This window comes from Rhincodon typus, chromosome 4 (assembly GCF_021869965.1).
Source record: "Rhincodon typus isolate 14 chromosome 4, sRhiTyp1.1, whole genome shotgun sequence".
NCBI classification, from domain to species: Eukaryota; Metazoa; Chordata; class Chondrichthyes; order Orectolobiformes; family Rhincodontidae; genus Rhincodon; species Rhincodon typus.
In genome coordinates, this window is record NC_063335.1 from 44,274,015 (window position 1) to 44,301,396 (window position 27,382).

Below are 27,382 nucleotides of genomic sequence, written 5' to 3' on the forward strand. Positions count from 1 at the left end.
AAAGCCATGTAGCAGAAGTTGAAAAGAAACATTGTTTTGATTGAAAAGGCTCAAGGGAATTCACCCACGTTTCACATTTATTCTAGAGAAATGTAGGTCACAAGTTTAATGTATTAAAATCAAGAGGGCTGGTATTGCTTTATTCTGTTCTCATTTAGGGAGTGGGCAAGTTTCCACTGTTAAGTAAAAGGATGTGACCTTTAAAAGTTTAGACTCATTGTGAGCCTGATTTTAACTGTGTTACATAGATTTTGAATGAGCTAAAATCTTGTCCACTGAGTCGGTGGCCTCTGGTTCTGACTCATTGGAGTATCTAGAATCACAGCAAGGAGGCCTTATCAATATCATCCCTGTTTAGACACGTAGCCAATGTGGGGTGGGAGATACAGTGCAAGATGACAGTTTAAGAATACCGCTTCTAGGCCTCTTTTGCCCCCAAGATCTCCTCAAAACTCTTTTGTTGGAAAGCTGATGGCAAATATTTTAAAGTCTCAGTTTTGATATTTTCTAGTTTCTCTTCACGGCAGGCAGCAATTTCACCTCTGCAAAGGTCCGATATAAGTTTCTTCCAGACATCCAGATCATTGCCAAAGAAAGTTTGTTAGTGAAAGAAAACTCTGGGGTGTGGGGATATGTCACTCAGCATTTTGGGGGTACAGCCACTTTCAGACCTCATTCAATTTGCTTCCCATGCCTAGGAAATAGCAAGGACTGCAAGTGCTGGAAGTCAGAATTGATAAAATTTGGAGCTGGAGGGGCACAGTAGGTCAGACAGCATCAGAGGAGCAAGAAAATCACCATATTGGGTCAGGACCTGGTGAAGGTCCTCTTCTTCCCACTTCTGACATGTTTCAGTTATTTTCAGCCACTGTCCAACACACTCCTACCCTCATGATTTCTCCAAGGAAATTTCTTAGTTTTGCATTGTTGCTATGCTTGTACCTGCCAGAAAAATCTCATCAGGTGTATAACATTTTAAATGTGTGCCTTTGATTCCTCCCTTTCTTTAAGTTTGACTCAAAATAATTCCATTGCACTAGGAAGGAAGCATTATTTCGTCAGTTTAGATGCAAAATTGATCATCTACATTTTTCAACTGTAACTTTAATTTTGCATTGATTAGTCTTGAGTTTCATTGTTTACAAACATCTCCTCCTTGGTGAATTTTCATTTTTCCTAGGTTGATGGATTGAACAAAATTGTCCAGTTTGCCGACCAGAGACTCCGAATGTTTAATTTGCAGATTCTGAGGTAACAAATGTTATGTATAACTGAGCCCAAAGCAGCATTAAAGTAAAATAAAACTTAAACTTCTAAGTCTTTAGATTTTAGCTATTCATGTTTTCCAAATTTCCAAATTTGCTGTAAAAATAAATTGATAGTTACAGGACAAAATTGTGATTTTAAGTAAATCAAAATTATTATCCCTTCCTTCTCTCAAATCAGCAAATCATAATTTTTAATCTGTTTGATTAGAATTTGGGGCCACATCTTCCTGTCTTCAAATTAGGGTTAGGGTTTTATACTACAGGACCAGTCTCCTGGTACTTAAAGCCTCCAATACATAAGTGTCTCTCTCTTTTGCAGCAAGGAGAACTGGCACAATACACAAAATGTGGTCTCACTAGAACACTGTATGGGTTGATCATGGTTTCTTCTGAGTTGCATTCTACTTGTTAACATTAAACTAGCTTTGCTGGTTGCTAGAGATAACAAGAACTGCAGACGCTGGAGTCAGAGACAACACAGTATGGAGATGGAGGAACACAGCAGGCCAGGCTGCATCAGAGTAGCAGGAAAGCTGAAGTTTCAGGTCGAGACGCTTCTTCAGACATGTGGTGGTGGTGGTCCAGCGCACTGAACTTTACATCGGCGAGGTCCAGCACCAACTCTCTGAGACCTCCTCCTGCCGCCCCCTCAGTCATGACCCCACCCCTGAGCACCAAACCCTCATCTCTCAAACCATCACCTCAGGTGACATCCCACCCACAGCCTCCAACCTCATCATTCTCCAAACCCGCACTGCCTGGTTCTATCTCCTTCCCAAAATCCACAAACCTGACTGTCCCGGCTGACCCAATGTCTCTGCCTGCTCCTGCCATACTGAACTCCTCTCTGCTTTTCTCCCTCCGATCCAGAAACTCCCTACCTACGCTTGGGACACTACCCACGGCCTCCACCTCCTCCAAGACTTCCAATTTCCTGGTACCCAACACCTCATCTTCACTGTGGACATCCAATCCCTATCTACTTGCATTCCCCACGCGGATGGCCTAAAAGCCCTTCGTTTCTTCCTCTTCCACAGGCCCAATCAGTCCCCCTCCACTGACGTCCTCATCCACTTAACCTGAACAACTTCTCCTTCAACTCCTTCCATTTCCTACAGACTAAGGGGGTGGCCATAGGCAACCACATGGACCCAAGCTATGCCTGCCTCGTCATAGAATATGTGGAACAGTCTCTTTTCCGCTGTTACACTGGCACTATCCCCCACCTCTTCCTCTACTACATCGATGACTGTATTGGCACTGCCTCATGCTCTCACGAGGAGCTTGAACAGTTCATCAACTTTACTAACAACTTTCACTGCAACCTCAAGTTCATCTGGACCATCTCCAATACCTCCCTCTCCTTCCTGGACCTCTCCATCTCTGGTGACCGCCTCGAAACTAACATCTATTTCAAGCCCACTGACTCCCACAGCCACCTAGACTATACCTCCTCTCACCCACCCTCCTGTAAGAATGCGATCCTGTACTCCCATTTCCTCCGCCTCCGCCGCGTCTGGTTCCAACATGGGACATTCCACTCCCGCATATCCCAGATGTCCTCCTATTTCAGGGACTGTAACTTGCCCCCCTTCGGGGATCAGAAATGTCCTCAACCATATCTCTTGCATTTCCCGCACTTCTGCCCTCACATCCCCTCCTCCCAACAAAAATAAAGACAGAATACCCCTTGTCCTCACATATCACCCTGCCAACCTCTGCATTCAATGTATAATTCTTCGCCACTTCTGCCACCTACAATCCGACCCCACAACCAAAGAGATATTTCCCTCCCCACCCCTATCTGCCTTTTGTAGGGTCCACTCACTCCACGACTCTTTCGTCCGCTCCATACTCCCTACTAATCCCACCACCCCCAGCACCTTTCCCTGCAACCACAGGAAATGCGACATCTGCCCCTACACCTCCCCCCTCACCTACATTTAAGGCCCAAAACAAACCTTCCATATCAGACAGGGGTTCACCTGCACATCCGTCAACTTGGTCTACTGTATCCACTGCTCCCAATGTGGCCTCCTCTACATTGGTGAGACCAAGCGTAGATTCGGAGACCGTTTTGTAGAGCATCTGCTGTCTGTACGCGACAACAACAACACCTTCCCACCGCCAACTATTTTAACTCCCCCTCCCACTCCATGGGTGACATGTCCATCCTGGGCTTCGTCCAGTGTAACAATGAACACCACTTGCAAACTGAAGCAGCAACACCTCATATTTTGCCTCGGGAGCCTACAGTCCAATGGCCTAAACACAGATTTCACCAGTTTTAAAATCTCCCACCCCCGGCCTCATTCTATGTCCAAGCCTCCCTCTCATCCCTGCCTCCTTGACCTGACACAACCTGTCCGTCTTTTCTCCCACCTATCCACTCCCCCACCTCACTGACCAATCTCAACCGCTCCCTATCTGCACTCACCTATCACCGTCCCACCTACCTTCCCCAGCCCAAACCCTCTCTCCATCTATTTCCCAGCTCCCTTCCCCCTCCCCATTTCTGAAGAAGGGTTCCAACCCAAAACGTCAGCTTTCCTGTTCCTCTGACGCTGCCTGGCCTGCTGTGTTCCTCCAGCTCCACACTAAATTAAATATTAATCTCTTACTGCTTAATCCACTTCTTTAAGAAAAATATCATTGCTTTTGATCTCTGAAGTGTAAATTAGATTAGTGAAAATTATATATGAAACAACACTCTGATTGTATACAAATTTTAAATGGTAACTAAAGCTGAACAGTATAGTGAATTATTGTTGGGAAGGGGACTGTAGATTAATTCAATCGAATTCAAGTTGTAACAAATCACATGCAGTAAGCCTATTTATTTTAATTCCAAGGTTAGAGAAGAAGAACTCTGCCTTAATAGCTGCTTTAAATAAGAAATCCAAAAAGAATATTGAGGTATAGAGGTATGATAATACATTCAGTTTGAGCTAAATCTTAAACATATTGTTAAAAATGTTAAGTAATGACAATGATTTTTACATTGTAACATGGTGCTTTAATCCAATTAGAAGACAAAATCTTGCTTTATATATTCCATAATCAGTGTGTATCTATTTTTGACAAGAGGTACATGAGCCAAAAAGCAACCGGAGTTTCTGTCCCACTTATTCTTTTAGTTCAGCTTTTAGTTGCTTAATCACCTTCATTGATACTCAAGGTGGCTAATACCTTATTACTGCTAGAACATGGAATTGGGGAATGTTTTCAAACCCAGTGATCAAGCATTGACAAATAAGGATGTGTTCCACTTGAAAAGAATACCAGCTGTTCAACAAAGAATTTTGGTTTTAAGAAAACATAATGTGTCAGAATATCATCAAGGGTAGAATCAGATTGCTACTAACAAATTTCAAAATAAAAATCGGAAGAACTGTGGATGCTGTAAATGAGGAACAAAAACAAAGTTGCTGGAAAAGGCCTGGTAGCATCTGTGAAGGAAAAAACAGAGTTAATGTTTCGGGTCTGGTGACCCTTCCTCAGAACAAATTTCATTCAGCATTAAGCTGTAATTCCCTAATAGATGGCAGCAACACTTCCTTATTGGCATGAAACATTCATAGGATTCATACTATTTTAAGTGAAAATTAATAACTGACACGAGATTTCAGCCTAGTAAAACAAACTTAAAAACAAGGCGCTTAATTTTTAACCCAAGTTGCCTGATGGGAATGAGGTGAATGAGCAGATAAGATCTTGAAAATTCAGTAATTGCCCAATTCACAGCATCTGTTGTATGAACTCTGGAGCTGTTTCAAGCAATAAACACGTAAGGAAATAAAGTCAATCATTGCTAAAAAGAAACTGGGCTGAATCTTACAATGTAAAGGTATTTTCATTGAGTTTCATGGAGGGTTTCTCTCAAGGCTAAGCAAATTTTCTCGTGCTATTGGCCCAAACTCACCGCATTAACTACCTGCCATACCTATAAGCACCCCTCTTGTCTGATGCTATCTGGATTCTCCTACTCAACATGGTCAAAAGAACTTGCCTCTGGCTGGATTTCCAAAGAGAGACAGGCATCCTTGCATTGGTATCATCTTTAAAATGCTGTTGTATCATTGATGAGTATTGGCATCCTGAAACTGCCCTGAACACGCTCCTGAAGGGCTTGGGAGGGAAGGGGAAATTGGAGCTTTTATTTTATTTGTCTTTTGTTTCGTTTTGCTGACGGGGCCTCAGTGGTTGGGGTGTTGCATAGGAGAGCTGTCATCTTCCACCAAAACTGCCAGAAGAGGCTACAACACCAGGTCCTGCAAGCCTAGACCTAGGTTGCTACCTGGATCAGTATAGTCTCAACCATCCAGTGGAATGACCAGCAATGCAAGAAGGAAGTCAGTGACTTTTTGCACACCTCCCAGGGTAAGTACTGCCATCTTTCCTCTCCGACTTCTCACTCTCTGTATCTCTGCTATTACATCTATCTCTGACCAAGGCTCATGTGCTGCCTATTCACTCACCTCACCACCTTTCTTCCACTTGCACCAGCTCTATCAGATAAAAGTATGTGGTACATCTCATTCAGTCCCTCTCTCTCTCGCGTTCTATGTGGAACAAAAAAACCACAATCAGTCCAAAAGTGCCAGAGCAGGTGGTGGGTGGCCGATGTCCATTTCCTTATCTCTGAGGAATGGATCCTGACACTGGCCAAAGAGTACCGGGACCAGTCCTGTGAAGATGCCAAAACACCCATGTTCTGCGAAAGGAAAATTAAGCCACATTTCTTGCTGTGCAATTCTTACATTAACCCCTGTGTCAATTTTTCACCTGCTACAACTAATATCCTTGACTGCAACACCTTCTATCTTTTTTGTCTTGTAAATATCAAAAGCAAGTCTACAATCTCAGCAGGCAAGAGGGTGTCACCATCATATATCTCCTCTGAAGAAGAAGCTACAGATTCCTTGACCATGCATCAGCAAGGCTTCCTCCTACACCCACCAGCAACTCAGATACTGACACCCTTGTTGCACACTTTAGCTAAAATCCAGTCAGGAGCAACTGTTGGTGAGCACTTCAATGCTACATCTCTGCAGTTGGACAAGAAAAATGCACCTTAAGTTGCTGATGCTCAATGATTGCCGGAGACCAGGTATTCACTCAGCCCCAGGCAAGAGAGGACCCCATTCATGACTTCATTCAAATGCACATGCAGACACAGGGGCAGCCAGCAGGTTTGTGGGGACAATGGCCATCATAGAAAAATGGCTGCAGGAATGTGGTAATTCCATGGGAACTCTGCTGCCACTGGCATGCGATTGTCTGTCTGCCTCCATGGATGTGTTGGTGCCTGCTGTAGAGAGCCAGCTCCAGCAATCTAAACCTGCTGGATATGAGAGGATCTGCACTTCATCATTGTAGCCATTGGTCCCCATTACCAACTTACAAAGTGACCAGGGGACCTTGACCTCACTCTACGTGCCCCTACTTGAAAGAGGTGAGAACAGAGCTGGGCAAATAACTGTAGATAAACAACAGGCTACTTTCAAACCAAGGGACAGTTTGGATATAGCCATGATGTATTCCTTCAAAAGGCAAAAGTAAACCAAATAAATACAGAGCTCCCTGGATAAAAGTACGAAACAGAAGGTAGATTTGTAAGATAGAAAAGAAAAAGTGTGCTCGGAACAGATGTTAGGTAGAAAATACATTTGAGAAGCATGCAAAATATAATGTTTGAATGGAAAGTGAAAAAGCAAATCGAACAAAAGAGTGGAAATGAAAAACAACTGGTAGCTAACATAAGAGTTGGGATCCAGGGGACAATTTCAAAGTTTGCAGATGATGCCAAATCTTGGAAGCATCATAGATTATGATGACAGTGCAGAACCAAAAGGATTTTGACAAGTTGGCAGAGTGGGTGGATAAGTGACAGGTGAAGTATTTTGCAGAGAAGTATGAACTGATACATTTTGAAAGAAAAAACATGGATCTAAGAAAGGGGATGCAACTTTAAAGGATGTGTAGGAGCAGAGAGACCTGGGTGGATAGGTACACGTCATTAAAGGGTGGCAGGACAGGAGGAAGAGAGGAGATAAATTCTGAGATGCTGCATGTTTTATTAATAGCCGCTTAGCACGCAAGAGCAGCAAAATATCGCTGAACATTTTTAAGACAGTCTTTATACTGTGGCTAGAGAATTGTGTACACTTCTGGGCACCACACTTTAGGAAGCATGTGAACCTAATGGAGAGAGTGCAGAAGAGGTTTCGAAAAATGACTCCAGGCATGAGAAACTTCTGTTGTGAAGATATATTGGAGAAGTTGAGACTGTTATGCTTGAAGAGGAGTCAATAAGAGGAGTTTTGATTGAATTTTTTAAAATCATGAAAGATTTTGACAGTAAGCAGAGAGAAACTGTTCCTGGTCTTAAACAGATCAAGAATGAAAGGGTACAGATTTAAAGTGATTCAGTTTGATTTAGTGTTGTCACATGTACTGAGATACAGTGAAAAGTATTGTATTGCATGCTAACCAGACAAATCTTACCTTACATAAGTATATCAGGGTAAAAGATGTGAGGGGCTGATCTACTTAGGAGAGCTCACAAGTAGTCATCATACTTCGGTGTGATCTTGGAGGTAATCTGCAGAAGATGTAATTGTAATGCAAGACAAAATTTTATCATGCAGCAAATGATTCAGTTCATTTGGAATGCACTGCCCACAAATGTGGTGAAGGCAGTTTCAATTAAGTCATTCAAGCAGGCATTAGACAATCATTTAAATACAAATAATGTGTAGGATTATGGGGAAAGGGTGGGGGAATGGCACTGAGGCATGATGCTCATTAAGAGAGCTGGTGCAGACATGATGGGTCTTCTGCTTCCAGCACGCGCAAATGAGTCATTGCAAACTCAACCAATAAATTTAAATTGGTCACTGGTGTAATTTTTAACAATGTCAGGGTTATTTATTAATCATAGAATCTCTACAGTGTGGGAGCAGGCCATTTGGCCTGTCAGGTCCACAATAACCTCCCACTCAGACCTACGCCCCTGCCCTGTCCCTGTAACCCTGCATTTCCTATGGCTAATCCAGCCTGCACATCCCTGGACACTATGGGCAATTTAGCATAGCCAGTCTGCCTAAAATGTGCACATCTTTGGATGGGGGGAGGAAACTGGAGCACCTGGAGGATACTGACACTGACACAGGGAGAATGTGCAAACTCCACACAATCACCTGAGGGTAGAATTGAATCTGGATCCCTAGCGCTGTGAGGCAGCAGTGCCAACTACTGAGCCACCATGTAGTCAGTGCTGTTCTGAGGTTAACGACCAAAGGCTGGCCGTTTCCACCACTACAAACGTATCTTCCCACCCGCATCCTTGCTACAATTACATCTTCTGCAAATTACCTCCAAGATCCCTGCTAGTATTCTGCAGCGACTGTTTACTCAGTTATACCTAGTTGTGACCCTTCTGCCATTCACCTCCACCCCACCATGATACCTTCCCATACAATAGCAGAAGGAAACTTGCCCTTTTACCTCTTATTCTCACTGTCCAAGGCACCCTGTTTACTGTATACCAACAGTGTAGTCTCATCTAAATTGGTGAGTCTAAATGTAGACTGGGTGATCATTTTGTAGAACATCTCCACTCTGTCGACAAGAATGACCCCAGCCTTCCTGTTACATGCCATTTCAATTGCCATCATGCTGTCATGCTAGAATTTCTGTCCTAGGCCTACTGCAATGTTCTACTAAAACATGGTGCAAGGTGGACTAACAGCAATGCTCACACCTCCACAGCCCATTTTAGACTGGATGCAAACTCTGCCTGGCTGTTTGTTACATGGTGATATGGAGTCAATCTTACAAGTCTGACTGCATGATTTTCCATGTACTCCTTGAATTCTTGTACCACAAATTGTGGACTGTTGTCACTCCCTTGTTGGGGTTGCCACACCTGGAAAATATTTCTTCCAGTTTTGAGGAAGAGTCACTCAACCCAAAATGTTAACTCTGATTTCTCTCCAGAGATGCTGCCAGACCTGCTGACCTTTTGGAGCAATTTCTGTTTTTGTTGTTGTTGTAAATATTTCATCTAGTTGGTCTGTTGTTGCATCCACTCATACTGACTTTATGGCTGCCCCCGTGGGCCATTTGGAGGGGTGCCACCGTTCCTCTTATACAGGAGGAATAGCATTCCCTACAGTAAACACCTGTTTGATATGGACAACTCCTGAACAGGTAAGGGTATAATTCTGGGCAGTTTCTATGACAAGTCCTTCCCCTCAGGATTAAGCCCGTACATAGGCTCAAGACTGGGACATTCCAGGTAGCGTTCTAAACCTGATACACTGACGCTGGTATCTTGTCTTCCTGGGAAAAGTACATAATTTTAAGGTTCCAGTTGGGAACAAATTTATTTCCAGGTAGTGGTAACCTTGGCAAAGCATCTGCATTGTCATGCCTCTCTGCCTGTTACTATTTGATCTCATGAGTAGGCTGACCGAGCCAGCGCCCATCTCAGCAGTCGTGCTACTGCTATTGATTGATTCCTGTGTACGGGCAAAAAATGGAGGTTAGAAGTCTGTGATCGATTAGTAGCAGGAAGTGCCTGCTGAAACAGAAGTGGGTGAACTTCTTAACGCCTTCTTGTTCGATTTGAGCATAGTTCTCCTCAGGCTTCATTAGTGACCTCGATGCAAACACAATGGCCCTCCTTCTTCTTCAGTGAGACAAGACAGTATGTGCAAATCCATAAGGCAAGGCATCATGCAATAACTGTAGTGGCAACTTCAGGTCAAAAATGCGTGAACACTTCCGAGGTTTTTAAGGCTTACTTCATCTCCGAATATGCCATCTCTCATTCCTGGGTCCATTTCCCCGGCCGCTATTTTCCCAGCAACATTTGCAGGGGTTTTAGCAAGGTTGCCAGATGAGACATGAACTTGTCATAGTAATTTACAAGTCCCAAGAACAATCTCAGTTGATCACATTCTCTGGTCTAGGGGCCTTTGTGATAGCCTCCATGTTCTTGGGTAGTTCCTTGCCATTAATTATATATCCCCAATACTCTATGGAATAGTCTTTTAAAAACTTGCATTTCTCTTTTTGCAATCTTTTTAGGGTTCCTTCCAAATTTTTCAAATCCTCCTCTTTGGATTTGAAAATATCGTCCAAATGACACTGGACTCCTGGCAACGCACTTCATATTTGATCCATTGCCCTCTAGAACAGACATGATGCCAAAAGGAAGTCTCTCGTAATGGAAAGGTCCCCTGTATGTCACGATTGTCAGTGGTGGTTGAGACTCTATTGCGACCCCTATCTTTAGGTAGGCCTGTGACAGATCCATTGTTGAAAATTTCTCCCCCGCCCCCGCCAGTCCACTGAATAGGTCTTCTGTGAGTGGAATGGGTATTGATCCACACTCAGAGCTGAGATGATCATGACCTCAATGTCACCACAAATCCTGAAAGTGCCATCTGATTTTAAGACCGGACTGATGGGAGGGACCCATTCACTGATGGTTAATGGTTCATCAGCCATCCCATTTCTCATCGACTTTAGGCCAGGTGGCATACAGTACCGGACACGCCTTCAGACTCCTAGGACGAGCCTCTGGTTTCAGCTGTAATTTAATTTTGACTCTTTTCATTTCCGTCTTTGAAGACATCTTTGTACTTGTCCGGGATCTCTTGCAAACTCATGTTTGAGTCTGCCAGCCTATTAACTATGCCCCAATTCAACCTTCATTTTTGTAACCAAGAGCGTCCAAATAATGCAGGGTATTCATCTTTTAACTACATAAAGTCACAGTTCTTCACACTGATCCCTTAACTGTACTTTCACCAGAACATAGCCCTTCAGTGGCACACTCGTTCCATGTATGTCATAATATAATGTTGGCAGGCTTCATTGGTAGTGCCCTCAACTTCTCCCTATAGACTAATTCAGGAATCAGGGACTCTGCTGTCCCCATATCCACTTCTATTTTTACTGTCTTCCCGTCTACTTTGGAGAGAACCTAGACCTAGTTCCACCACATAATAACAGAACGTTTAACCAGAACTCCACTAACTCTGGGCCTTCTGCTTCTTCCACAGACCTACCTGACTCCCTGTCTACTCCCCAGGTGGCAACATGTATGTTGTGCTTAGTACTCAGAGTTGTTTCTTTCTGATGTCCTGTCTCTCATTTGGGTTGCATTCAGCAATTTTGGGCAATGTGACCCACACGCTTATACCTGCAGCACTAGACTTCTTGAGTCTAATACATTGACTCCTTGTGACCACTCCTGCTACATCGGTGGCATTCTACAGTTGGTACTGCACTCTACCAAGTTTCCACTACTTGATGCAACCGGGCGTCGTCAGCAAACTGGGTTGTTTTGCTGGTGGTAAACTCCATTGAGGTAGCAATTTTGAAAGCTGCTTTGAAATCCAGGCCTCTCCTTGTTATTAGCTTTGGTTAGATGGCTTTGTATTGGAGGCCACAAACCAAATGGTCCTGCAAGGCATCTTGAAGGAACCTTGCAAATTTTCAATGTTCCACTAAACTCTTTAAGGTGGCCCCACATTAGGCGATGGACTCTCCTTCACGCTGTTCTCGTTTTGTGAAAATGGAAATGTTTCACGATCATCAGAGCTCAGGTGTGAAACAATTTCTTAACACTTTTCATAGCTCTCGAAATATCTTCTCAGCGGGTTTTTCTGGTTGAGAAATTGCGAAGGTCTTCCTCCCGATGGTACTTTTGAAAATAAAGTATCATGATGTCATCAGCCATTTTATACACTGAACGCTTCAATTTGTTCTTAAAGGTGAACAAAGTCCAATTTTCTAACTCTATTTCAAGTGATCTCATTGTCCATATTGGACCACCATTATGTTTTCCCGCTGGTGGGAATTTTTCTCAACAACTGAATCTCATAGCCATTCACAACTCAAATCCCATGGGTGAACACACTCTGCGTCGGCTGCTCTGTCACTGGCTGTGCTAGCATACTGTTCCTCCCTGGCATCACCTGTAACCCGAGTACCCTCGTGACCACGCTCCATGAAAACTTTGGTAGCTCCCGGGTGCATACTCTTCTTCAGCAATTGGCCTGAGTACCCCTGTGACCGCAACTCTTGGCCCGCTCCCCAGTGAATACCTTCTTTCCTGGCGGCAACTGCAGCTCGAGTCCCCTCGCAACCACTTCCCTCAACATTACCTCTTTGTACCTTTTCCAAATTCCAGGCAATGTCTCCTCCGGATGAAAGAAAAGGTGTTTGTATACAAGTTTGTGGGATCCCACTCTCATCACCAGTTATGTTGGTGCTTTCTTTAGAACCAGGAATTATTTACTAGGTAGACAAATGATAAATCTGAACAGAAATACTGTATTGATGATGTTATACCTCCACAGCTGGTTCTAGACCAAGCTCTGGGTCACCTGACCAGCTCTCTTAAAGGGGCAGCACCCCCAACTACCTACATAACAGGCATGTCTGATTACAATCCAGGGAATTGGCCGCGGTCGGTCACGCATTTGGTCCTATAGCAGTTTGTAGATCCATGCCCTTGCAGTCTGATCTGGAGGTTCCGGTGTTGGACTGGGGTGGACGAAGTCAGAAGTCACACGACACTAGGTTATAGTCAAGCAGGTTTATTTGAAATCACAAGCTTTTGTAGCGCTGCTCCTTTGTCAGGTGGCGTGACTTGTGGAACCCATTGGACTATAACCTGGCTTTGTGTGACTTCTGACTTTGACTAGACTTCAGTATATAGCAAATAACTTGGTGTCATGTGACTTCTGACTTTGCAGTCTGAAGATTGCACATCGTCAGTCCTCAAGGTCAATACAAGCAGTCCAGGCATTACATGTAAGTGATTTGGGATGCTGCTGAGATATCAGTCCAGAGGGATGGAGGTTGGGCTGGGTTTGTAGTTGGGCTGTAGTTAAAAACTGTACCTGCTAGTTCTAGTCTGTCCCACAATCCTTTCAGCACCTACCATGTCAAGTCCCTTCAGGATATTGTATGTTTCAATAAGATCACCTCTTATCTTTCCAAACTCAAATGGATACATTTGGCACGGTGGCTCAGTGGTTAGCACTGCTGCCTCACAGCGCCAGAGACCCGGGTTTGATTCCACCCTCAGGTGACTGTCTGTGTGAAGTTTACACCTTCTCCCCGTGTCTGTGTGGGTTTCCTCCGGGTGCTCCAGTTTCCTCCCACAGTCCAAAGATGTGCAGGCTAGGTGGATTGGCCATGCTAAATTGCCCATAGTATTCAGGGATGTGTAGATTAGGTGGGTTAAAGGGTGATGGGTTTGGATGGGATGCTCTGAGAGTCGGTGTGGACATGTTGGGCCGATGGGCCTGTTTCCACCCTGTAGGGATTCTATGATTCTAAACTGTCCAACTTCTCCTTATAAGGTAACTAGTCCAAACCAAGGCATTAGTTAAATGAAAGCAAAATACTATAGATGCTGCAAATCTGAAACAAAAACAGAGTATCGGACTCAGCTTTCTCCACAGATTTTTCCAGGCCCACTAAGTTTCTCCAGCATTTTCTGTTTTTGTATTAGGTGATTCTTCTCTGAACTGCTTCTACTACATTTCCATCAGACTACGAAAACTGTACACAGTACTGCAGATGTGGCCTTATCAATACAGCTATATATCTGAAACAAACTATCCTAACCTTTTATATTCCATTTGCCTTGTAATAACAGCACATTTCAGTAGTCTTCCTAATCACTTGCTGTTTTGCATATTAACTTTTCATAATTCAATTGCCCCCAGCACTCACTTCCAAATCGTTTATATAAATCATAAAAAGTAAAGGTCCCGACATCAATCCCTGGGGAACACAATTTTCAATTTGTCTCCAGTCAGAGAAATGCCATCTATACCTACCCTCTATTTCCTATCTTTTAGCCAATGTCCAATATTTATTGACAAAAACCCATCAATCCCAAACACTTCTAATTTGCTAACCAACCTGCTATGTGGCACCGTCACAAATGCTTTCTGAAAGTCCAATATACAACATCCACAGCACTATCCTCATCCACTGCCTGTGTCACCTTGTGAAAGAACTCAAATTTGTCATACATGACCTGCCTTTGACAAAGCCATGTTGACTGTCTAGTATTAACTTATTTTTCTGTCTGTATATTCATCTATCCCATATTATGGTTTCCACCACTTTCCCAGTACTGATAGCAAACTGACAGTCTCTTGAGTTATTGTTTGCCCTTTTGTAGCAATCCTCCATTCCCCTGGGACTAATTGTGTGTTCAGAGAAACATGGAAAGTTTCTGTCAATGACTCCACAATTTTCTCCCTTATCCCTCTTGGCAATCTAGGTTGCATCCCATTTGGCCTAGTGACTTCTCTACCTGGAGTGCCTGCCAGCCTTTTTACCACCTCTTCTTTATCTATCACTATACTGCTCATTTGCTCAACGCTCACATTTTCGACTGAGCTGTTGTCACCATTTTCACCTTGTCTTCTAGAAATCTAAGCACAGTACACCTACCAGTTCCGTTTTATCTTCCAACTTACCCTGCCAGAAGGCTAATGTCAATGCTGATGTTTAGAAGTTATGACAGTTCTGATGTTATGACAGTGTCACCTCTGTATATTCTGCCTCAGAGATACTTCTGCAAACTGAGAAGTGACCTGTGTTTATTAAATACTGCACATGTACTAATTTGAATAATTGAATAAGTTCACACTCTGAACTGTACTTTCAAATTGTAACTACCGAAAATTATTTTTTTTTGCAGGCAAGATAAATACTACAAGACTACAGACACACTTTCTGCAAGAGTGAAATTGAAAAGCTGTTGATTATCATAGCGATTCAGGATACAATTATTTATACAAACTGTTAAGATAAATACGTTTACAAGAATGGAATGTATCAGTGTATACTTTAAAAGATATATTAATTTAGTGAAATAGTCTAGAAATAAAATTGTATACAGAATTTAAAATGTACTTCTTGGTGCTTTAATAACAATTTTGAGAAAATCTGCTGCATCAATTTACTTAATTTCCCTTAAAAATATTCTCTGTGATGAAGGACTCCATGAATTTCCAAATTTACCTTTATTTTGCAACATGAACATTGGTTCAAGGAGAAGTTACAGAGGAGCTAGAATTTAAAGTTTTTTTATTGTTTTGAAATCTTAATTGTAAGAATGCTTTTGTAACCTTACAAAATATTTTGAATATGTTCTAATTTTATCTTTTAATAAACCTGATTCATAATTCACAGCATAGGATACATGATACCTCAAGTATTTGTTCTTCAGTTAGAGATATCAGGAGGGTTGGAGTCATTTTCTATTGTTCGTAGTGAGTTTAACAGAGCATAATTGTTAGATATTTTGGTAATAAAGGTTACACTTTTGTTCATAACTTTTCATGTTAGAGTGAAAAGGGACTGAAGATAATCAAGTTCAGCTGGTGCATTTATGCAATAATTCTACCTTTGGGCTAGCTAAGGGATCATTATTTCAGCATAATAGTCTAGACTCATAGAATCCCTACAGTGTGAAGGAGGCCATTCAGCCCATTGAGTTCACACTGACCCTCCGAAGAGCATCCCCCACCCAATTCCTGTAACCCTGCACTTCCCATGACTAATTCATCTAACTTGCTCTCTCCAATCATAAAACTCTCTCGCTACAAACAAACTTACATTATCCCACCAGGAGGGCACCATCACCTGCTCTCCAACACAAGTTGGTTTAAAGTCATGTCTCCAGAAAGACTAACAAATTGACTAGTGAACCACTTCATACTGCTCATTGGCTGAAATTAGTTAGTACTGTAAAGACTGTGGTGACATTCACTACTGTAAGAAGTATTGTGGGAATGTCACTTGATTTCAGGTTTTCATGAAGCAGATCACAAAGAAGTGCTATTGCAGTTTAAGAAGAGGACACTTCTCTGATGCAGAGTTCCTTCATACTTTAGGATAGGAGGGTTACAGCTGGTAGGCTGTATATTGGAATAATGGCTCAAATCTTGCAATCACCATCAATTCTTCACATATTGATGCTGCCCGTAAAGACTTTTGCATCCTAACCTTTGTGCACACTTTTATCCAGAACGTCTAATCGCAGCTGCAGCTGTAATAGGTTAGCACAACTATCCCCACAACAAATTGGCAAGTGTTAAGAGAAGATAGACCAAGAGAGAAAATGCCCAAAAGACAGATGCAATTGTTGTAAATCTTGATCTGACTCGAGAGTATTCTAGGTCTCTTCACTGCCATTGGTAATCTCATTGGTAGTCCCAATGATAACAGCAGTAGTCCTGCCAATGGTGGTTTGCTCATATCTACCAGGTAAGTGATATTTGTGGTTTATGTACCAAATCACCTTAACTGCATTGCAATATTAGCATACCAATGCGAGGAATTGGTAACCCATTAATGCAGTCAATTTTGAAGTTGTCACTTGTACCATTGAATTCCAATGATTTTGGTACATCCTTCAGAATTTAGACTGGTTAGTTGACTTTGTCCACACAATGTGTTACATTCAAATTATGGAAAGCCTGTTGTTTATCCTGGTTGTAATTGCTCCATTCTGGAGTTGTCTTTGCTGTCAACTTTGTGTCTCAAAAGGAAATCTATTGTTCTCATCCAGTTTGTCCTATATGTGACTACAGTCTGCAGCAATGTGGGTGACTCGTTACTGCTGTCTGCAACGGCTTAAAAAACCAATCATTTCAAGGTAAGTTATGGATGGGCAACAAACATGATGCCAGAGATGCCCACTTCCCATGAAAGAATAAAGGAAGAAAAAAACTACTACATCTGTACTCGCTTAGGCTGTGCCCTGTGATAGCCTAATGGCATCTTCAGAGCCAGATTTCTTGCATAGGTGGGAACAGTGCCCTTTTATACTGAATGCCTCGCAGTTACTGGAGTGCAGCACAGCTTCACAGTGAGTGAAATAGACCTCATTTGCAATACAGCCTGAGATAACAAGGTGTAGAGCTGGATGAACACAGCAGGCCAAGCAGCATCAGAGGAGCAGGAAGGCTGACGTTTCGGGCCTAGACCCTTTTTCAGAAAAATACAGCCTGCTTGTTTTGCTTGTCCTGCGTACACTGTCATTAATATTTGCTTCACCTAATGCTTCCAGTTAGTTTTCAGCATATTGGCTTCATTCCATCATAGTGGCTTTGTATTTGCTGTAATCTGCGTACTCTGAATCAATGGGGTGATGTTTTTGTTTTCCCAAGAGGTCTTTTTGGAATGCTTCCTTAGGTATTGAGGTAATTACCAACTCCATTATCCAGCTCAATCTCTGAAAAGTCATATTCATTGCCCTTACTACTGCATCTACTGATAAGTTCATCTATTGATTGTTACGCTTTTTGCCCGTAGGATATAAGTTCTAGGTGGCGAATTTTAGAGTTGACTCTTAAAATACAACTGATCTTCTGGCACTTACCGTATCTTTGCAGGATCTTTATGGTCCTCCAGATAAACCCAAAGTATTGACCCTCTGAAACCTCTTATAACCAAAGCTATCTGTATCTTCACAGTTTGCATGCTGAGTTCTGCAACTGCTTGGTCTACAAGTCATAGCTGCATAGTTTGTTTAAAAAGTTTGGATTCAATTAGGAGATTCTTGGCTTTCAAGTACATGCTAGTGAATTGGTATCCATCCTTCTTTGTTCTCACCAGTATACTTAGTGTTCCTTTTCTACTTTTTAGCTTGAAACTTATTTTAGGGCTTATTCTGTTGACTCTGTGCTGTTCCTGAATGAAACGTGTGTTTCCCTATATTTGAATTTAGGCTTTTCCTTAATTCATCTGATCCCAACAGCCATTCAGATTTGAAACAGCCTTCAGATAATGTGGGTTTAAATCTGTCTACACAAACCTAGATAACTTGGAGAAAACACGGTTTGTGAAGAAATCTTTCTTCTATTTTCTGTATTGCGGGAACTTTTGGATAGCTGTTACCATTTGTTTGCTACTACTCTCCTTGGCCCAGTAGCTTGTAAGACTGGTTTCTTCTTGGTTTAGTTTTCTCGATGCGCACCAGGTAATAATATTTTCTAAATGTAACACAAATAAGCTATATGGATTCCATTTACTTGGAGATGGTTATTTCTAATGTGCATTTATTTACAACTAAGTTGATTTATATAGCACAAAGTGCCCTTCAAAAATAGATAATGCCTACAGTGCTGCAGTGCAGAGAGTCTATGGCCTTATGATAAAGGACTTGAGTCATTTGCATGTTCAGCTCTTAAAGGGAGATCTCTCCAAAGGTTATATCATAACAGGTGATTGAATGAGTGACATTTTACTTTATGTAGAAGTGGCTGGGGAAGTGCCAGGAAAGGTCAATAATTGGATGGGTTGGCACAGGTGAGATAGCCATCCCGATTTGCTATTTCAATAATCATGTCTGGACAGTAAGATCGTTTACAAACCACCACCAATTAAGGCCCTTAGGATGGTGAAAAGGCTGAAAATATTTGTATGAATATAATATTGCAAGGTACTCACAATTAAATATAGATCTTAGTGGAAAAAAAAACAAAAATAAATATTTTTCATTGATACAGCAGTAAGTGAAATTGAGGGGTAGAGGAGACCTCCAATGTCATCAATATTATGCTGGCTCCAGCATGCACGTGTCTGGCTGTCTGCATGGACAGTTTGGTGCCCATCTTAGAAACCTAGGTTCAGCATTCTCAGTGGCTGCACTCTATCACATTAGTCATAAGTGCTCAGCAAAAATAACTCAGTAAGAGGTAGGGGTGAGTCCTCAACATTATTCTAGGTACCCCTGCCTCTCAGGGAGACAGGATTGTGCCATTAGACACCCATAAAGATGACAAGGCACTCATAGGGCCCATGAAATCTTCTTCTTAGGGCACTCTTGTGTAGTCAGGCCCCTCCACCTCTTCCTGCCTCTAACCCTAATGCCTTCTGAGGTTGAAGCCAAGGAGGGTGATCCTACATCAGTAGGTCCAGGCCCTCTAGGTCCAAATACCCTGGAGGTGATCGACCAAGAGCCTACAACGGAGGAGAGGAGAGATAGAAACTTACTGAGGGTATGTATGTGACACATAATTGTAAATAATCTTGCAGTTTCATCAACATACCTTCGTTCACATGCTTAAAATGTCTATTCTATCATTGAACCTGGTTAATTTGCACCATTGAGAGATAAACAATCTCTTCAGGCAACCCAAGCATGAAACTAGTTTTAGTGGCAAAGCATCGTTCATCTCTCACAAGCTACCAACTCCTTAACTGTAGATATCCTCAGATGTCAGAGATCCTTGAACAGTAATATTTCAAGACTACAGGTGCTCCGTGTGAGATCCATGAGTAGATAATCTATGGGAAATGTCAGACATAAGTTTACTGAAGGCACTCCTTAGCCCTTACATCGATCATAATGAAGCCTCATGTCATGTCTTCGCAGACTGTGGTTCTTGGCTATATTGTACATTGTACAACTAAAGTTTTAATGCAGCATTGGGTGTAGCATGCTGCCAGTAAGCTACCATTAAACCCTTCCCTGCAACAAAAGAAAATGTTCCCTTCCACATCATTAACCATATTCTTGCACACTTACATTTTAGTGTATGAATGCGCTGTTCAGTGTTGACTTCCAGTACTAACTATGGAATGTGACTGGGAAATAAGAACTCTACTTTGAAATACTTTTGTCTGATTACATCACATCACTGAGATAATAAGAATAACAATTAATGTATATGATGTGATGCTCCTGACTGCTGTCCTATTGTTGAAGTTCAAACTGAAGCCAGATTGATGGCACTACTGAATCATTGGAGATATGATTACTGCATTGTCCTTTGCATAGTCTCCAATTCCAAGAGCTTTACTTCAACCTAGAATTTAAAAAATAGTAACTTACTCCACCCACTTTGCTAGATCTACATTTAACTACTCAGAGATAGCAAGAACTGCAGATGCTGGAGTCGGAGATAACACAGTGTGGAGCTGGAGGAAAACAGCAGGCCAGGCAGCATCAGAGGAGCAGGAAAGTTGACATTTCGGGTCAGGACTCTCCTTTAGAGTCTTCTTTACTACTGTCTGATTTATCCTGTGATAACAATGAGTTCCAATAGCCTCAACAGTTATTAAGAGACAGCAGTTTTGTTTTCCAATCAGGTGAGGGATACATTTTAACCAGCAGGTGACAGAAATCTAATTTTAGAAAACTATGGGAAGCTTTGAGATGCAAGAATGAACGAGTGCATGTATGCTTTCTTTTGGGTCAAAAGATGAAATGAAACGTATAAAGGAAATTATAATGAGAAAATATTAATCAAAAAGATTATTTTTTCTTTCAGGCAAAAACAATGGATGATGAGGTGATACAAGACTGAACTGAAGAAAATAATTGGGGAAAATAATTCAGAAATAAATTTATACTGCTGCATTCGGATTCCGTGATAGAAACAAGATACGGATATGGTAGGTCTAGTTCTGGCAGTCTCAGTAACTTGTGCATCTTTAGTGATGAGCTGCCTTCTTGAATCATACAGCCATATCTTCAAAGGCAGCAGCTTCACAAACAACCAAAGCCATTAATAATGAAGATCAAATATTAAAGCCATCTAAATGCTATATTTGTCATCACCACCACTACAACTATATTAATCAAGAAATATCAGCTTTCGTAAATGTACTTTAATATTACATGTACCAAAAAGTACAATTTTACAGCTCCATAAATAACTTTATCTACTCATTAAATTTGTTGGTTCTCCACTTAGTCTATTTTGAGATATCAATCACTATTGATATGAGGAAGCAAACCATTTCTGTACTCATTTTGCCCTGTAGCTACTTGGTCCAATTCTTATCCTTTCCAGGCTGAAGAACCAAGTGTGAAAACCAAGGGTGCCCAAATTGTGTAATTTCTTATGGAAAACATTGCATATTTTTAAAAAGGATCATGTGGAAAACTAGATAACAAGGTGTAGAGCTGGATGAACACAGCAGACCAGGCAGCATCAGAGGAGCTACGTGAAAATAACATGAAAAATACATGAAAAAACTACATGTCTTAGGGTTAACTGTTATCTATAATTATATAACTACACATTTAATACTGTAGAAATGATAATATTTGAAAAATTATGAGATCAATTATTGTTCCATTCTTTTGATCATATTGTATTTTGCTCTACAACTTCTTCTTGTTGTTGGGTGAATCTAAAGATAAATGAGACAAAGTAGAAAATTAATGAAATAAGCAACTGTACCATATTGCACATTGTACTACATTAGCTTGGCATTATTTAGTTCAGACTGTTGCGTTGTCTTCACACAAAAGACGTTAGAGAATGGTAATTTCTGAGATCAACAAAAACCCAGCAGCTCTTAGTTGCCTTGCTCCCTCTATCACATGCTGGCCAGGCAAGCAAAGTTTATTTGAATCTAAATTGTCAGTTAAACACAATATAAAATTTTAAAAGTTGGATTGCATCAAGTTGAGAAAGTAAGGAAGTATTCTTACACTGCTTGTCAAATGGTGATGCATCATCCCTTCAACAACTTCGTACCTTACTAATAGTTTTATGTCAGAGGAACATAAAATTACAATGCACTGATATAAAAGATAATTCAACTTGTTTGGTCTTATTCATTCTTACAATAATTCATCTACAACATACTGAAGACTGAATAAATACTGAACTCTGAAAATCAATAAGTAATCATCTTTTAAGATGTACAGTGATGCATGGCATTATTCTAATTCAGTCAATGTCTGTGCATCAATTTGTTTATGTTCAAAACTTATTTGAAAGGAAGTAGGTTGATTTATTATCCTCCCAGCAAAAGGAGAGAAGAATAGAGGCATATTATATAAAGAATGTCTGCTTCTAGGCGGAAAGAACAGTGACAAGGTTCACAAGTTTTTGGTTTAATTTCATTTGATGTTCTTCAAAGGAGCAAGAAACTGACCAAGTGGAATCCTGAGCTAAAGAATAAAAAGATACATATAGGGAAATAAAAACTGTTAAAACCTGATAAATAAGGTAACATCTACAGCTGCTTAGTCCTTGGTGTTTGGTGAAAAGGTGTGGAATCTTTCAGGTTTCTCTATTGTGCATACTGTCACTATTAAATAAATATTATTGATAGGTATCTGCTTTCTGACATACTTGTATAAAAGTGAAGAATTCTCTTAGACACTAAGGCAGCCACTATTGTCAATATCACATATTGTACTACATTTATTATGATCTTTGTTAATTCAGTGGGAGCCAGGGAGAGAAGTGGGAATGTCAGCAGCATAGTGTAACGGGGCGTGGGAAGTGGAGATTAAGTCTCAGGTGAAGCTGACCCCTCAGTGAGCAAGGCAGAAAATTGGAAATAATCTAGAATCAATCAAATATATAAATAGCCATTGATGCTATGGTTCTGGACATCTGCCCTGTGCTGTACAGGAACTCGTATTGGGAGACTGAGGATCCAGATGTTGTGGTCCATGTAGGTAGCAACAACAGAGGTAGAACAAAGAAATAGGTTCTGCTTAAATAGTAAAAGAAACTAAATTAAAAAGCAGAATGTAAAAGGTAATCTCTGGATTATTATCCAAGACATTTCACCTAGTATAGTCTGAACAAAAACAAGCCAGCTCGGCGAGCAAGTCAAAAACCTCACCCACAACCCAAGCTACAGATCTTTGCCAAAACTTTAAACTTTCTTTGTATTTTCCTCCATGAAGACAGGCACGAAGATTCGTTTTGTTTCTCTGCCATTTCTTCATTCCCCATTATAAATTCCCTGCCTCTACCTGCAGTGGGCCAACAATTTTCTTTGCTAATCTTTTTATTTTTACAATTTATAAAAGCTTTTAGAAACAATTTATGTGTTCGTCCCTAGTTTACTTCAAAATTTTATTTTCTCTTTATCAGTTTCTTGTATCCCCTTTGCTGAATTCTAAAAATCCTCCTAATCCTCAGATTTATTACATTTTTGACAATTTAATAAGCTTCTCCCTATGATCTAATACAATCTTTGACTTATTTTGTTAGCCACCAATGAATCAGCTTTCCTGGTGGGTTTTTAAGCCCACGTGATGATGATGTCACCTAGCATGGTGACAAAACGTCTGAACAAAAACAAGGCAGCTCACCGAGCAATTCAACAACCTCACTCGCAATCCAAGCTACAGATCTTTGCCAAAACTTTAAACGCCTATGGGCATAACACGTTAAAAATTGCCCAACAATGGGAAACCTTCGCTAGATAATGTCACCTAGCATGGTGATGAAACGTCTGAATGAAAACAAGCCAGCTCAGCAAGCAAGTCAACAATCTCATACAAAGAAGGTCCCAGGAATATTAGATAACCAAGAAGCTAGTGAGAATGAGGAACTGAAATTTGCATTAGTAAAACTGGAGAACTGGATTAATTAATCAGACTGAAAATTATTAAATCCCTGAAACTGATAATCTACGTCCCACAGAATCATAAGAGCTGTCGAAATAATGGATGCATTGGTGGTCATCTTTGAAAATTCTTTTGGTTCTGGAATAATTCCTGTAGATTGGAAGGTAGCAAACGTAAAATGTAAGAAGGATGTGACAAAGTGGGGAAGTACAGACTTGTTTGCCTAACAATAGTAGTAGGGAAAGCACTGTAAGGGTCTGATCTGGATACTTAGAAAATAATGGTAGCATTGACCAAGTCATCATGGGGTTATGAAAGGGAAATCATGTTTGACAAACCTGTTAGGAATGTTTTGAAGAAAGCAATATGGCCCAGATATAAAAGAAGGGTTGTGATTTTGTGACTCAGGTTAATATAAATATTTTTAACCAACCTGTACAGACATGCTATGACATACCTCTGGAGCAGGTGTAAATTGAATCCAGGCCTTCTGGCTCAGAGGTAAGAACACTACCACTGTACCAGAAGAGTGCTCTCAGCTGATGGAAACTTAGGCTAACGCATGTGAGTATGCTTTGAGACTTAAGGGTTTTGATCAAAGTCATAGCTGTGCTTTAAAATGTAGTTAGTAATAAAAGTGTAACAGGCCTACGGTATATATTTGCATATATGTACTTCTAGGCACAATGTTGGAATTAGTTTCTGTAGTAGTTTTGTAGTCTTGTAGTTGTTTGACATTTTGAAATATATCATTTGGGACTTCTCGAATTTTAGTGAATTGCTAGGAGGTGACACAACATACTCTAAACAGATACACCTTAGCTCGGTGAAGATTTATGGAATTGGTAAGGTAAGAGGGGCAGAATATATAAGGGTGAACCAGTGGATGTGGTGTATTTGGATTCCTAGAAGGCTTTCTGTAAAGTCCCAGACAAGTGACTAATAAGCAAAATTATAGTATGTGAGATTAAGGGTATTGTATGAGAATAGTATCTATATCAATGGCTTGGATCAGGTGACCAAATGTAATTTTCCAAGGTTACCAATGACACAAAACTAGCTGGAAGCATGAGTTGTGAGGAGAATGCAAAAAGACTTCAATGGGAAATGGACAAGCTAAATGAGTGAGGAAGAACATGGGAGACAGAATATAATATGGAAAAATATCAAGTTATGCAGTTTGTCAGGAAAAACAGAAATGCACAGAACTTCTTCAATCTCTAGAAGTGAAAATGTCTAAAGGGTCCTGGATATCCTTGTTCAAAAGTCATTAAAGGCTAATATGCAGGTGTAACAAGCAATTAGGAAGGATTTTATTGCAAAAGGATGTCAGTATACGCTGCAACTGCATAGACTTTTGGTGAACCACACCTGGTGTTTTGGATGCCCTACATTAGGAAGGATATATTTGCTGGAGAATGGATGCAACAAAGGTTCACCTGACTGATCTCCTGGATATGAGAACCAGACCTATATTCTCTAGAGTTTAGAGCACTGAAAAGTGACCTTGTTATAGGGCTCCACAAGGCTAGAACCACTATAGATTTTTTCCTGACTGGGAGGGTCTAGAATTAGGGAACTCAGACTCAGAAAAGAAGTAGGCTACTTTAGGAAAGATATGAGGAAGAATTATTTCACGCAGACTTGAGAGTCACTGAAATATTCCACCAGAGAGGATGTGGAGGCTCAGATATCGATTGCAATTAAAACAAAGATAAACAGGCTTCTAGATATTAAAAATATCAAGGGAAATGGGGATGGTACAGGAAAATAAATTTTAGGTTAGAGATCAGGAAATCAGAATCTTTTCATGTAAATGTAAATGCACAGGAACTTCTAGAAGAAATCATGCTTGAATCAGGAAAATCTAATTGATGCTTTGAACCCGCTAATTTTAAATGGTTACATCACTCTTTTTATAAATTAATCATAGGATGTGTGTGTTGCTGGCTGGGCCAGCAGTTATTGCCCGTCCTGAGTTGCCCGAGAAGGCTGAATCACTGCAGTTCATTGTTGTAGGTAGACCAACAGTGCCTTTAGGTAGGCAATTCCAAGATTTTGACCCCACGACATTGAATGAATAATGATATATTTCCACGTTAGGATAATGAGTGTCTTGGGTAGGAACTTGCAGGTGGTGGTGTTCTTTTGCATCTGCTGCCCTTGTTCTTCAAGATAGAGTACTTGTGGGTTTGGAAGGTGCTGTATAAGGTGCTGTATAAGGAACTTTGGTGAATTTCTGCAGTGAGCCTTGTAGATGGTACACACTGCTACTGCTGAGTGTTGGTGGCACAGGGAACTGATTGTTTAGGGGCAATTGTTCAGGAACCTCAAAAGAGTGTATGTCAATCTGCACAAGACCAACTTGAAGTTTCAGTATACCATGGTGATATGGAATTTATTTGGTTTCAGTTTCCATGGTGTTTTCATAAATCTTAAAAAATTCTCCTAATTAAACTAATGCAAAATGATTATGAAAGATACAAGTTGCATTTATATTTAAAATGGATTTCATATTGTTGCCATGCTGCTACAGCACCCGACCCATGTAATGTGGATTATGCAGTGTATAGTTTATTTGTTCAAGCAAATTCAGTGGAAAGTTTTTATTTTTGTGTTTATATTTTTAGTTACTTTATATCACCTACCTATGGGTCAATCTTCTCTTTATTAACTTCAATAATGGCATTGATCGATCTTCAACATCAGACAAATTGCTAGGGATACCATAAGCTGAAACAAATTGTATTTCCATTTAGTACCTTGCAGCATTTATCATCCACCAAATGCATATTTTTCTTATTTGGTTTGCTAGAACATATGTCATTTCCCGGCCAAGAGAACAGACAGCATCCCTCACGTTATAGTCTGGGGTTTCTGTCTGTACTGCTGTGCAGGTGACCATAATAGAAGTATGAGAAAAGACTGAGCAAGCTTTTTTTCTGTTTTCACTCTATTACCTTCAGGAACTATCTCCCAGAATTAGATATATATCTTTGACAGTGCAGTCAAGGTTACTGTCTCAATTTGGAGAGTGATATTGGTATGAAGATATAGCCCATAAGAGCAATTTGATAACTCTTGAAATTTAGGCACCAATTTTGCAGTTTTGGCATACAGCATTTCCCATGATCATCGATAGATCATAAAAAGACCATACAGTTTAATCCATTAATTTTAATGGATGCAATAAAAGGGCTGTGCACCATCAATATGCTGATACGCATTCTTGTGTTCCTCACTATATGTGTTCATTTACAGAATCATTAGCCAGTGAATTTGAGTGCTTGTTTTAATGGTTTTCCAAAATTTTACAGAAGTACATATGGCAGCTAAGTTGCACACTAGGTGCTGGGATACAATAAAATTCCCTCTTCGTATTTGAATGCAACAGCTCTACAAATTTAAGTAATTAAGTAAATGTTAAAGCAATTATTAAAATACTTTATATACCTTTCTTAGGTTTGTCCTTCAACTCCCTTTCAAATAGTTCACAGAGATCTTCAATGCTATTCTTTAGGTGATTGTAAGTTTCATCCTGCTGTTGATGGAGTACTGTGACAGCTTTCTGCAAGTTTATTACATTTTTCAGGATCATTGACACTCTTTCTTCACTGAAAAGAAAGAACATACACCAATCACACCATATTTATGTAATAAATACTGAATGGAATTAATAACTTCCATCACATAGCAAGGCCTTTGCTGGTGTTATTAAATTGTTGGC

The 27,382-nt window shown here is 40.7% G+C and overlaps 1 protein-coding gene across 1 annotated transcript in view; it reads left to right on the top strand.

Moving 5' to 3' along the window:
• Positions 1 to 15,518, top strand: part of LOC109932063 (cancer-associated gene 1 protein homolog) — a 100,314-nt gene extending 84,796 nt beyond the window's left edge. Inside the window, exons 18-19 of the mRNA XM_048595442.1 lie at positions 1,181 to 1,251; positions 15,016 to 15,518. The gene's annotated coding sequence lies outside the window, so the exon portion shown is untranslated. The remainder of the gene's footprint in view (positions 1 to 1,180; positions 1,252 to 15,015) is intronic.
• The last annotated feature ends 11,864 nt before the right edge of the window (positions 15,519 to 27,382 follow it).